At 39.4% G+C, this 12,341-nt stretch overlaps 1 protein-coding gene across 1 annotated transcript in view; it reads right to left on the bottom strand.

The window, feature by feature from the left end:
- SORCS3 (sortilin related VPS10 domain containing receptor 3) overlaps positions 1 to 12,341 on the bottom strand; it is a 588,465-nt gene that overhangs the window by 239,243 nt on the left and 336,881 nt on the right. The window lies entirely within an intron of this gene.

Genomic DNA, 12,341 nt, shown 5'->3' on the forward strand with positions numbered 1-12,341 from the left:
AGGGTGATACGCCTATGATACAAACTGTGTAAAGGTTGAATTCTGTGTTTAAAAACTTGAACTTCCCCCTGACAGCAAGGGAGAGCCATAAAGTTTGGGCAACTTCATTTGGAAGACACTGTCTTATATGGTCAATATTTATGAGGCCTTTGACTTAAAAGATTCTCATTCCATAAAGAGTAAATCCCATATCCTGGACATCCAATGACAGGTAAGTATGGGCAACCCCATGGATGACAATTACAGATCCAAGAAGCTTCCTGATGTAGCAGCAAGACCATGGATACAAGGTGTTTTAAACAAAACACTGGATTTTCCAAGAGAGCAGGTTTGGGCTCTGGTTAAGTCACTTGAGTTAAGTAAAGTCATAAAGTATTAGAGGTCTTAGGCCTTGACATTCAAATATAAGTTGTTGGTGCTTCTGCAAAATTCAGGGAAGAGAAAGAGAAAGAAATGCATTTCTATGGTAACCAGTCCCCTTCTGATATAGAACAGAAAGATCATCTGTCACTTTCGACAGGGATAATGGGCTCCTGTATCAAGTTGATCTTTAATTTAGAAATAATTGCATTCCTTCATTTATTTGCTCTTTCACCCATTCAACAATGCCTATTGATGGTCTTCTGCATGCTGGATATTGTTCTGGGTGATGCAAAAGTAACAAAGTTGATAAGACAGATTAATTCCAGCATGGTTATTACATACAATACAGGACTGGGCATCTTTGAGCAAGGTAGAATAAGTGCTTGACACAGGATATGGCACAAAGTACACACCTGATAAATAGCTACCCTTAGTATTAGATGAAAGGAAGAAGGAATGTCAAGCCTCAGAAGGAGTGTGGCCACTTTTTGTTAGATGACTAAAGGAAGCACTTGGAAAAGTGGCATCTGATCATGGAAGTACATTAGCATGTGGGTTGGAGAGGTAAGAGAAGGAAGGGAAAGTGGCAGAACGACAAACGTTTACAGAGATGAACACAATCCACATGTGTCTAGAACATGAAGGATCTGAAGAGGAGAAGTAGAAACGGCAGGTACAGTCTAGAACGGAAGACACAAATACTAACTAGAAGCATGAGCAATGGAGAACAACTGATTATTCTTTCATGTGGGAATGACATACCACTTCCTGTAGAATACCACAAACTGACTTTATGACACTCAACAGTTATCTTAATCTCTCTTCAGTTTTATTATCTGTAACATGGGAAAAGGGTAGAGATGATTTCTGAAGAATGATCAAATATGTCATTCTGTAGGAATTTTAACTTGGTGTCACTGCACAGGAAGCATAGAAGGCAGAGACACAGAGGGACATCTGAAGAATTAGGAAGCCACTACAGGTGTTGTAAAATAAAGACAAAAACTGAGGTGGTAACAGTGGAACTGGGAAGGAAGGGAAGACAATGACAGAACAGCAAGATACAATGATTTCAGCAAGGGTGACAGGGGAGAGGGGAAGTCCCAAGCTTAAGTGACAAGAAGAATGGATGGGTCATTGGTAGAACTAGCAAAGACAAGAAAAAAATTAGGTTGGAGTTTAGCAGATGAGGTGGAAGATTTTAATAGTTCCTCAGTGCCCTCATGAACGTAAGTTTAAGATAGAGAGAGAGAAACTGAGTTTAGAGTATGGAACTACAATTAGTCAAGGGAGAATCTGTATGAAGAGCTATGGTTTCTTCTACACTCTACCAAGGGAAGCAATTCAACTCAACTGTGTTGAGTCTGTATTAGATAATAACTGTATATTCTGCTTTAAAATTAGAACAGATAAAAGAGGAAAATACAGCCTCACATGTAATAATCTTAAAATGTAGTTGAGAAAAACGCCAAATCTGTGTTCTACATAAGTCAACATAAAATATGTGTCTGTTGCTTTCCTACTCTGTGCTTATTTGTACGTTTTTCAGTAACCCTGAAATTCCCTGTGACCACTGATCCTCCAACTAGTTCATGAGATTTGGTGCGACTATTCCCCACTCTTACCTTGACATCAGGGTCAGCATGTGATCTAGACCTAAGCCAATTGCAGTGGCCTTGGTGATTAGTTTAGGGGGTGGGCGTGTAGCACAGTCAGAAGCAATTGCAGCCCACCCAAAGACTTTCTGTTAAAGGAGCCCTCTTTCCACCAGGGTCATGAGAGACTAGGACAGGGGCGTGGAGTTGCTAGCAGCCATCTTGCCACGCTGAGGGGAAAGTTTCCTTCTCAAGAACAAAGATAAGCCAGAAAAAAAAAAAGAAGAGCTGAAAGACGTAGGAAAAGAGAGCACCGCCAGCATGTTGTGAGCCCTTAGACTCAATCACACTTGAAGCCAGGTCTTCTCTTGAATGTCACACCTAATAACCCACAAATTCCCTTTTGCTTACACCAGTTTGAGAAGGGATTTTCAAAACCTCCAACCAAAACATCCCTTACTGTACACAACATATAACCATGGGCGACACTGAATCATATAACGCTGAATCATACAGAAACTAAGTCCAGAGAGACGCTTGTGTTCTGTAGGCTATGTTAGCCAGTGACTACTTCTTGGAGGCTGGTTTACCGTGCTTTGGCTAATGACATTTCGTAGCGCACTGCAGGGAGTATAAAGAATGATCTCAGTGCAGCTCCTGCTAACCAGGGACCTCATGATTTCATGTAGGAAACAGCTGCATGCCAAACTCAACAAAAGAGTGAACAAAGTTTAAGGAGATGAAGAGTGGAGACTAACAGAGAAGGATCCATCCTCGTGAGACAAGCGAAATTAAGAAGGACTGTGGTTTTTTTCGAATGCAGCATTTACTGAGCAACATTCTATGTGCTAGAACTTCTCACATGTACTATCTCTGTAGTTCTGTTCTCAAGAGCAACAGTAATAATAATAATAAAAGCCGTAAAGCCCATGACTGCTTCCTCCATTTTTTTTAGGCTGGACTGTGCAATCTAAAAGTTCATGCTTTAATCAGTAAACTATACTACTAGAAACCTCTTATTGCCTGGTTGATCCAACCAGCCTTTCTGGTTAATTTATTCTCTTTCCTACCCCTGAATCTTCAAAGACTCTTTATTTGCCTGATACCAGTCGGAAGCAGGAAACTACCTTCTTACTGTTTGATTGCCTTCTGGAGTCCGTGCTCATCCAAGGGAGGGCCTTTCTGCCACTGCCACCATGACTGCCTTTGTGGTGGACCCCCCCCACCCTGCCTCTGGCTGCCCACACCCCAAAGGTACAACCATTTCATGCAGAGACCAGCACAAGAGCAGGTGGCTCTCTCAAAAATATTCCCTTCATTACAACAAATAACCTTGATAATTACCCAGAAGTGGCAGACAAAATATCACTAGCACAAGAGAACAAGCAAGACTTAATCTTTAAATGAGATGTAACGGAGTTTCTAGCAGTGCATCAAAGTCATTGTTAAAAATACTGTCCTCCAAATGAGAACACCACTCTCCTGATTCCAAGAGTCAAATCAGTTCAAACGCATCTCTCCCCTGAGACAGTTTTCAAGATTATTAATAGTGTATGTGTTGTTTTGGGAAACTTTTTTTTTCCCCCTGCAACTCAAAATAACATTTATTTTGTGAGCTTTGAGCAGGCCATCTATCCATGCCCCACAGACACACTGAGTGGAGAGGAAAAGCAACTTCTGCAGGGACAGCATGAAATTGGAGTGGCAGACAGGAATACCACTGCCTGCGGTCATGGTCCACCATCCAGACAACATGATAGAGCCCTCAGCAGCTTTAATCTTTTATGATAATAATATATATGAGGGGGCACAAAAAAAGTATGACTATTTGCAAAAATAGTTAAAATAATACAGCTATTTCTTGTTATTCAGCAATTAGACTACAGACATGGTGCTAAGCTGTTTAGCTTTACAGTTTCTTCAGTGTTATGTTTTAGTTTTTTAAAAAATCCTGTAATATTTTCTTCTTATAAAATATGTATGTAATATTTATAATATGCAATACATAAAATAAATGTAAGTTATGAAGCACAACAAAACAAATACCTGTGATCCTACCACCAAAATTTTAAAAGTAGAAACTCATCTATTGCATTGAACTATCTGTGTGCCCCCCCTGAACCCCAAAGGTAACACTCACCAGAATTGGAGTTTTATTGTCCCCTTGATTTTAAAAATAATTCTACCCCATAAGTATGTAACTCTAAACACAATATTGTTAGGCAGTGTTTCTTTCTGAAATTTAAAAATGGGGTCATACTGTATGAAGCCTATTTTGATTTTTTTCCAGCCAGGATATTTTTCCAAGATCCATCCATGCATGTAGTTCAATGCAGTTTTAGTTTGTTAATTTTCATGGCTGAATAATATTCCATTGTGTCAGTATAACACAGTTTAGTTGTCCATTTGCCTATCAATGGATACTTGAGTTACTTCCAGCTTTTATCCTATAACAGGAAACTATGTTCATATATTCATGCATGTGTCTCCTGGCAAGCATTTCCCCAAGGTTTACACCAGGAGTTGATTGTTCAATTGTAGGATCTGCATTTAGTTGGTGTCAAAGGTACTGCCAGCCTGTTTTCCAAAGTGGTTGTTCAAATTTAAACCGCTATGGGGATGTACTAGGACTCCCACTGAAGCTCAACCACCCTCATACTTGAAATGACGAGGTGCCTTAATATTGCCAGTCTTGTGGGTATTAAATGGTATCTTACTGTCATCTTAATTAGCATTGCACCAATTACTAATGAGGCCAAACATTTTTTTCATGTTTATTTTCCATTAGTGTATCCCCTTAAATGTTATACCTTGTCATTTATTCTGGCAATTATTTTGTTAATTTGCCTCTGGTTCACTTACAAATTTGTAATATTTCTTTATGTAAAATAGATCCTTATCCTTTGATAGAGATATGTGTTGTCAATATCTTCTCCAAGTTTGTGGCTTATATTTTCACATTTTTGGTATCTTTAATGAAAAACTATTCCTCATTATTATGAACTTTAATTAATATAAGTTGAATGTATTCATTTTATGGTTAGCATTTTTGGGGTCTTAATTAAGAAACCCTTTCTTATCATAAGATGTAAAATATAGCTTCTAGAATGTTCTTCTTAAAGGTTAATATTTTCTTTCACATTTAATTCTTAAATTCATCTGGCATTTTATTTTTGTGTATGTTAAGAAGTTCAGACCCAAATATATTTCTTTCCTCTGCATAGGCAATTATCCCAGAAAAGTTCATTCTATGCCCACTGTTCTGTTACACCAACTTTGGTATTATTAATTTGCCATATGTTTTGTATGACTCTTTTCTGAGCTCTCTATTCTCTACCAACTTGTCAATGTGCCCATGTTTGTGTGTGTATGTACGTACTCGTGTGTGTGTGTGTGTGTGTGTGTGTGTGTACAAACTGAACAGGGGTACAGAATAAAACTATAATTTTCGATATCTGATAAATGCTCCACTCCAGCCCAACAACACACACTTTATTCCCCTTCAGGTGAATCTGGCTTATTCTTGGGCCTTTCCTGTCTTTCATGTATTAGAAAATCAACTTGATAAGTTCCTACAAGCATCTGTTGTTATTTTGATCGAATTGTATTAAAACAAAGCAACTTGCAGATAATTGACATTTTTACTCTACTGAGGCTTCTAGTAAGTATGCATGGTGTATTTTTCCATTTAGTTTGGTTTCCTTTAATGTATTTTTTAAAAGTTTTGAAGTTTCAAGGGGGTGGGGTGGTGGTGTGATGAATTGGGCGATTGGGATTGATGTATACACTGATGTGAATAAAATTGATAACTAATAAGGACCTGCTGTATAAAAAAATGAATAAAGTTAAATTTAAAAATTAAAAAAAAAAGTTTTGAAGTTTTCTCCATAAAGGTCTTGCACAACTGTATTCCTGCTGGAAAGTAAAACACATTATGCATGTAAATTATGTTTCTAATTATGTTTCCGAACTGATTATTGCTGAGGAATAAAAATCCATTTGATATTGCTAAGCTTTATTAAGTTTAATAAATTGTCTGTAGTTTCTTTTGAGTCTTATATGTAGAGAATCATATCAACAGAGGATGACTTTTTTTTCTTTTTCTTATATTATTATGATGGTTAAGATTCCCAGTGCAACACTGATTCAAAGCTATAGTAGTAGGCATCTTTGTCTCACTCCTGATTTTAAAAGAAATGTTTTTAATATTTAACAATTTAAAATAATATCCATTGTATTGTCTCATTGATAATCCTTATCATGTTGAGGAAGCACTCATCTTCCACTCATTTGCTAAGGGTTTTTGTTTATTTGTTCATTTTGTTTCTTGTTTTTGCTTTGTAAATCACGAACAGGTATTGAATTCTTTTCAAGAATTTTAATGAGTCAATTGAAATGTTAATGTCGTTTTTCTCCTTAAACCTTTAATATAGTGAATTTCATTTTTACACTTTTTTAACATTTAATGATCTTGCATCCTAGAAATGAATGAAACTTTATCATAAAATATTCCCTTTTGCATACACTGCTGGATTCAGTTTATCCCACTGAATCTTCACATTATGAAGCAGGTGCTTTACAATCTCCTTACAGAGTGTCATTTAGTAGTGATGTGACCAAGGGTAAAAGTAGAACTTGACCTCAGGCCTGTCTGACCCCAAACTCCAAGATTTTCCAACTGCCATACCTCTCTGGATGCTCTGAAGTCAAAAACTCATAAGAGTGCCTCAACATAAATTTGTATAGTGTCCACTAGTCTAGGTTTTTGCTCTTGAGACAGTAAGATCCAACAGGCTAATTTAATTAAACTTGACTGGTAGGCCTTGAAAGTCAACCTTTTAGATGTGTGAGTATAAAGGGAGGAAAAGATGCTTGAACTGCTGGCACTGACACACTCTAAAACCAGAGGGAAAGAGTGTAAATGCAGACTAAAATGTCTTTTAGGTCTATTAGAGGAAGTGACTTGAAGTTTATCAGGTTACCATCTTAATGGGAGGAGAGGGACCTCCTCACCTCCTTTCCATCTAGATTTATGAATCCATCAAATCTATTTACCCAAGTCCACCTCCACATATTTCACACTTTCTCATCAGAACTTTTACCATTGTCAACCACTCAATATTTAACTTTAGACTGAAAAGATATTCACCAGGAAAAAACTGGCAAGCTCTCACCAAACCATCCAATGTCCAAAAGTTCATTCAGATTTCCCCTTAAGCATGGTTTTCCTTCACTTTGAACATGGATGATTTTCTCAACCTACTCTAGTTTCTCCACATCCTTTTCTAAATTCAGTCACTAGAACCAAACATCACAGAGAACTCAAATGAACAGAGGAGAACCTAGGCCTAGGGAGGCAAAAGTTTTGGGAAACTCAAGAATGGGTGTAATGTGGCTCCATCCCTTCTGTGCTGTTAAAAGCCTGCCCACATTCAAGAGATCACGTTCTAGATATTGATGGTATGCTGGAGACCCACAGTACTGGCTGGAGCCTCTGCTCTGGAACTTTGCTTCTCTCAAATATCACTGTCTTGACGAGACCTCTCCTGACCACTCTAAGTTGTAACTCTCCCATCCTGGCTCTCCCTATCCTTTCTTGTGTTATTTTCCTTATAGCACTTATGACAATAATTAACAACATATGTTATTATTAGACCAACTCTGACAATAGTTAGCCAACTACAATTGACCCTTGAACAATGTAGGTTTGAAATGCCCAGGTCCACTTACACGCAGATATTTTTCAATAGTAAATACTACAGGGCTACATGGTCAGTGGTTGGTTGAATCCATGGATACAGAGGAACCAAGGATACAGAGGGCTGACTATAAATTATAGATGGATTAACCCCCACGTTGTTCAAGGGTCAACCGTATATCAAGAGTTGACCAACTATATAAACCAACTATAAAAATAAGTGTCATAACACTTTATTTTTGACACACATGGCAAGTTTCATGATGGGAGAAATTTTTGCCTGGTTTTTGTTTGTCTGTTTATTCCTTAACGTACCCACGTGCCCAGAGCAGTGCCTGGGACATAGTCAGTGTGCCATGAATATTGATGGAAAGATGAAAGGAAACTGGAACGGAGGGATCCAAAGAACAACAGCAATCAGACTGTGGTACAGTCATCAGGCCAGATGTCCACAATGTACGGTGTCAACTCTAAAGTAGGTTTATTTTCTCTCACTTGCCCTTCCCCCTTTTTCCAGCTACCACTCCTCCTCCTGAAGTGAAGAAATCCTCTAACAGCATCTCATGCATGTACCAGTTCTGCTCATCCATCTCAGTACCTGTGTGGCCACCCTAGATGTTGTTTGTGCCACTTGTCATCACACAAGCTTTAGCCAACACTCTGTCTGGGCCAAGGCAGCCATAACCCCCAGCATCTCCCTGGAGACTCACCCTGACCCTAGCCTCCCCTTGTTGTTCTCTTAGAAGTGTTTACACATCAGAAAAGTACCACAGAAAGAAAAAGATAGAAAGTGTACTTCCAATAGAAAGATTTTTCGTTTAAATGCACTTTATTGTGTGATGTATCCCTTTAATTAAAGTGTGTGTCTGGGTGCATTGGTTGGTATTACAGTACAATTCCTCATGCTTACTGAATGCAAGAGTAGCTGGGGCAATGCAGTGGAAACTCACACATTAGCTAGAGTGCAACTTAAAGCTATAGTTCCCTGATCTTTTGAGCTTCTAAGAGGCGGATAATCTTCAGGGTTAGTGGCCCAGCGTGATGAGATGCCCTCAATAAATTTACAGAGGCCTCGTATGAAAAAACAATGTTTTTTTCCAAAAACCTTGTTTGGCTTGTCTTGTTGTCTCACCCAGATTGCATCTTTCACCTCTAGAAGAAACATAGAACCAGGCAAAGGAAGGGACGATGCTAGAAACTTTCCACCATCTTCAAAAGATAGTATAGGGAAGTAGAATTATTAACACTCTCTGCCATTTCATGTTACTTTATGGTTTACAGAGAACTCCTCCTAAGTGGCTTGTGAAGTGTTATTACTTCCCATACCGACTTAGGAACTAAAGAGGTAAAGGACAAATGAGGTACCCAAGTTGCACAGAAAACAGCAGAGATGTGCCAGACCCATACTTCTGACTCCAAGGCCAGTGCTCTTTCCACCACCACAGAGCCGGCAATAAGGTCTCTGCTCTGATTCTGCCATGAGTTATGACCGACTTTAGAACAAATCCTGGAACCTCTCTGGGTTTTAGTCTCTTCATCTGTAAACAGAGGGGATATTTCAACATCCCTTTAATTCTTAAATTCCAATAGTCTCTTAAATATGCTTTCATAAGCTGAGAAATGGGAAACCAGAGAAAAAGGGGTTTTATTTCATGATCATTGGGGAGGATGGTTAGTTTTCTTCCTAGCGAGGGCCCTGTAATACCATGAAAAAAAAGGTAGCATTTCCTTCGGTATCACTCCTGTTTTTTTCTCAAATATACTGAGAAAAAAATGTCATCATAACATATCAGATTTTTAAAAATCAATTATTAGTTAATAACCCCAACAGATCAACTATTTTCATTTCCTCATGATCTCTGCCAGGTCTTTTTCAACATACATCTATACATTTCCATGCTGATATATCATCCCACTGCCATTTTCACAAGGAAGAAGGTCTATGCTTTTGTTCTTCTTTTGAGCAAATATTGTACCTCCAGAATACTTTTTCTCTCCACCTTTATTGTGAGCTTCTTGAGGGCAGAGACCCTAAATAACACATCTTTGGATGTGCCTCGGCATTTATTGTTTACTGCTAGTAGCATTAAAAGCCTTAATAGACATTTATATTTATGTTCCTCTGCTTCTTGAATTTGTCCTTCCACAATTAAAGCCATGTTTTCTTTTCCAGATTCTCTTAATAAAATCAATTTCTCATTTTGGCTCTGGCCTTCACTAGTTCTCAGTATAGAGGCAAATCACATACTTCTCTATGACCTGTTTTTAATTCTTCAATTTCCAAATTAAAAAATAATAATAATAATTACCAACTCACCAGAAAATTGTGCAACAAAAAGCACACAGAAGCACTTAGCACAATATCTGGTATACAGCAGGGGCTCAATAAATATGTGTTAGACATGAGAATATAAAACAACATGTGTCTATGTTCATACTTCCCCTTAGAGTTCAAGGGAAAAAGAGAAGAAGAAAAAACTATGCAGCCAAACTTGACTCAATCCTACCTTCTCAAAACTACTCACCATTGCTCTGTCAGTAACTTTCAGTAAGATGGACAGCATCCTCTAAAAACACGCTGGCTATGAAGTGCTCACCACCAGCCTCTTCTGATGACTCAAATGCAACAAAAACCATAATACAGATACTGAAGGACAGTTCAAAGCCACATCAAAGGGATAGATGCACCCATAATAATATTACAGCCTTCAAGTTTAGTCAGGTTAGAATATATTTCCTTGAACAGGACTGATGATGGGGAAAAAAAAAATCCCTTCATGGGGAATTTCTACTAGACATCAGGGAAATGCAGACCTTTGTTCAAAAACTGATTATTCGGTATTTACTATGTGCTGGGCACTAGGGATTCACAAAAGAAAAGACAAGGTGTCTTCTCCACTGTACTCACAGTCTGTACAAAAAAAGGGTGGTTATAATACAAAATGGTAGACGCTAAGATGAAGATGTGTCTGTGCAAAAACAGGAAGGAACCTGAGACTGCCTAGTAGAGATCAAAAAGGCTTGTCAGAGGTACTTGAGCTGAGTGAGAATTTGCCAAACAGAAACCAAACCGCGTAACCAGAATCATTCTTCGCCAGCGATTTTTCTTTTCTTTCTTCCCCATTCCTCTCCAGCAACACCATTTCTTTTTCCCATCCTTTAGGCCAACCTTAAGTTTCTCCTTCTCAGTGACATAACCAATCATCCCAGACCAAAGAGATTTCTTCCCTGGAAGGAGATCTCCATTCACCCAGATTTTCACCTGCTAACTTGATTTCAAATGTATGTCCTTCTACCTCCTGAGCTCTTTGAGTGCAAGGCCCATGCCTGGGGTAGCTCAGCATTTTATATCCATCACAAAAAAACCCTGCCTGGTACCTAGTAAGCCCTTCTATAAATAGACAACCAATGAACAATCATCCCGACAATTGTTCATGTCATGAAGGGATCTTATGCCCTGATTCTGGGGGCTCAGCAAACATGGTCTGCGATTATGGCACTGAGAGTCAGGCAGGTGGTTTTGAATCCAGCTTCTGCTACTTCACTCACTGCCCCCATCCTCACAAACTCCCATTCAGACACTCACCTCAGTAAAGTTACTGATACTCTCTAGGCCTCCATTGCCTCATATCTGTTTCTTTCTTTCTCCGGAGGGGTGTAAGGGGTAGATATAACAATGGTACTTTTCTAACAGTGTTATAAAAATTAAATGAGATTCCCAATGCAAAATTTTGATACAGTGTCTGGAACACAACTATTAATACTACTGGCATCGCCTAGTACTGTTAATTACTGGTGTGTGTGTGTGTGTGTGTGTGTGTGTGTGTGTGTGTGTGTGCGCTTCACCTCAGATAGATGACCAAGACTCTGGAGAACAGAATTTATATCACATATTTCTTTGTATCTCTCATAACACCCAACACAGGCCTGTATAGAAAGTAATTCCTAATAAATATTAATTCACCAACTGGTTAAAAAGCAGGGGAGAAAATGGAGAGGTCAGGATCTGTCTTTCCAGCTCCCTTCCGGCCCGACTGGCTCCACGTGTGCGGCAGGGGCTCCCTCTCCTGTGACTCCAGCTGTTGGATGCTGCCCCTGGGCCACTTCAGCTTACTCCGGGAATTCATGGCGTGCTTGCTCCTTCAGGCTCAGGGGTTTAACACCTTCCTGCTGCAGCTGCCTAATACTGCTGGCTCTCAGGGCCTTGTCATGCTGCGCTGCTCCCCTTAACCCTGCACACCCCTCTGAAAAGACTCCCTTCACTCAGTTCGCGTGGAATTCTAGCTAAGGCCGACCCTCTCGTCCAGGCCTGCATGCTGCCTGGTACGAGGTCAAATTGCACCCCTTCTCGGCACCATCCTGCTCTGGCCCCAGCCCCTCCCATCTTCCTGCATAGCCCAGGCTGTCAGGCAGCCCACTGCACTGTGCCCGCTCTGATTTTACAGCCATCCACAGTCTCATAAAAATCAATGGAACAGAAACCCAGAGAATCTTTACCACACCTGAGAAATTTCCCATAACTGCCCTGAAATTGTCCTGGATTTCCTGTGGTAAAACTTAAAGAGGTGGAAAAAAAAAGAAGAAAGAAGAGGGTTTGACATCCAGGTGTAAACAAGTGGTAATTCCCGTCTTTTCTGTGACTGGATGAGAAATGAAGTGTCCGGGAGGAGCTCAGGCTGTCTGAA

Source organism: Balaenoptera musculus, chromosome 16 (genome assembly GCF_009873245.2).
Source record: "Balaenoptera musculus isolate JJ_BM4_2016_0621 chromosome 16, mBalMus1.pri.v3, whole genome shotgun sequence".
NCBI lineage: Eukaryota > Metazoa > Chordata > Mammalia > Artiodactyla > Balaenopteridae > Balaenoptera > Balaenoptera musculus.